The sequence below is a fragment of the Spinacia oleracea genome, chromosome 3 (assembly GCF_020520425.1).
Source record: "Spinacia oleracea cultivar Varoflay chromosome 3, BTI_SOV_V1, whole genome shotgun sequence".
Taxonomy (NCBI): Eukaryota; Viridiplantae; Streptophyta; class Magnoliopsida; order Caryophyllales; family Amaranthaceae; genus Spinacia; species Spinacia oleracea.
Window position 1 is genome coordinate 66,471,451 of NC_079489.1, and position 2,130 is coordinate 66,473,580.

General features: G+C 43.4%; 1 non-coding gene across 1 annotated transcript; it reads left to right on the forward strand.

Moving 5' to 3' along the window:
- Positions 1-1,227: 1,227 nt before the first annotated feature.
- On the forward strand, positions 1,228-1,334 carry LOC130470958 (small nucleolar RNA R71). The gene has a single exon (XR_008931670.1). It is a non-coding gene; the product is annotated as a small nucleolar RNA R71 (small nucleolar RNA).
- Positions 1,335-2,130: the final 796 nt, after the last annotated feature.

A 2,130-nucleotide genomic window follows, 5' to 3' on the forward strand; every position in this document is an offset into this window, starting at 1 on the left:
TCACAAAAAGCACGTTTCCTGGTCAAAATATCTTTCATGAATTTAGCATAACCAGGAACCTGTAAAATTAATTCAGTAAAAGGAACCGTTACCTGCAAATTTTTGACCACTTCCAAGAATCTGCCAAACTGCTTGTCTAGCTTATTCTTGAGTTGCCGGTTTGGGAAGGGGAGAGCAATAGGTGGTATTTGAATATCTGTCCCCTTCTTAACCTCAGTTGTAGCCTCATTCTCATTGACTACCTTTTCAGCTTCCTTACCATCCATAACTATCTTTGGGATTTCCTCACTGACCAGACCACTAGCAGACACCCCAAAATCAACCTCAACCGGCATAGAAGGACCATCATAATCCCTACCACTCCTCAATGTAATTGCATTAGCAGTCTCCCTATTTTCGGGCTGTGAAGGAAATTGGCCGGGTGGCCTCCCTGCAATAGTAGTAGCCATCTGTGCCAACTGTGTATCAATGATCTTGTTGTGAGAAGTAAGAGCATCGATCTTTGCATCCTTTTCACTTAGAGATTTTTGCATTTGTAGCATCATGTTTCACATCTCTACTAGCATAGGGTCAGGCTGTGTGGCTTGAGGTTGTGGTGGTGGAGGTGATGTGTGTTGTCTAGGGAACCCAGGTGGTCCACTAGACTGTTGGTTGTAGTTGTTCCGTGGTTGGTAGGATTGTTGATGTGGGGGTTGGTATGGCTGTTGTGGTGGATGTTGAACTTGGTGAGGGTTCTGGATATTATTGCTCCTGTAGGATAGTAGAGGGTTGTTTTTGTAGCCCTCATTGTAAGAGTTGGAGAATGGGTTATTTTGTTTGTAGGATTGAAATGCGTTACACTGTTCAACAGAGCTCCTACATTCCGGTGCATAATGACCAGACATTCCACAACTTTCACAAACAGTAGCAGGTTGGGCACTCATAGCAGCTACACTAGCAGGTTGGGCAGATTGAGTATTGGCTGCTTGCATATTATCAAACTTATGGTGTAAAGCAGTCAATTGGGCAGTTAATTATTCAATGGAATTTAAATCATGCTTACCACCCCTGTTAGATAGACCTCTAGGATTCCCATACTGGGCATTGTGAATGGCTATCTCCTCAATCACCTCCATAGCTATAGGCACCTCAAGTTGCATGAACCTCCCACTGGCAGCTGAATCCAACAAACATCTAGACTCATTGCCCAGACCATTATAAAACTGCTGAATTAAGAACCAATCTTCCAAACCATGGTGCGGGCACTCTCTTTGCAAATCCTTGAATCTCTCCCAGACCTCGAACAAACTCTCATCTGCTTGTTGTGAGATACCCAATATCTGACCCCTTAGACGAGTTGTTTTCTCAGGTGGAAGATATTTAACATAAAAAGCAAGAGCCAAGGAATCCCAATTAGTGATTTTCAAAGCCGCCCGATTCAACCCATTAATCCACAATTTAGCTTTCCCACTCAAAGAGAACGGGAAAAGTATCTCCATAGTCTGTTCCGGAGTCAATCCCTTTTGCTTGATGGTGGAACAATATTGGATGAAGGACTGTATGTGAAGTTTCGGATCTTCACCTGGTTCCCCACCGTATTGGCGTCTCTCAATCATGTTAATCAATGCAGGCTCGATCTTGAAGGTCTCAGCTGCAATAGAAGGCATGATTGCCTTTGGTAGCACGGACAGACTTGGCTTAGAATAGTCTGTAAACCGTGGGGTAGGTGGCGGTAGCATATTTTCGTCACCCATCTCTATCTCTGAAACTGAATCTGTATTTGAAGGAAAAAGATCGCCAATATTATGATCAGAATCAGAGTAATTCCCACACTGTGCAATGAAAGTTCTTCGTCTACGAAAGGTTCTTTCGGGCTCAGGATCGAATGGAGTAAGATTACTAGTACCTACGGTCCTGGTCATAGACAAAGACTACAAAACAATGTTAGATCCGGTCTCAAGGAACGTGAGTTCCTTGAGTAGTAACAAACAATAATCTAGGATAAGCAATCAACAAAAGAAAATAAAACCGTCTCCCCGGCAACGGCGCCAAAATTTGACAGGCTAAAGTCGTATCACCTAATCAAAAATAACCTAAGGTCCACTAGCTAGGTAGCAAAGGAAGTCAGGATCGAATCCACAGGGAAACAGG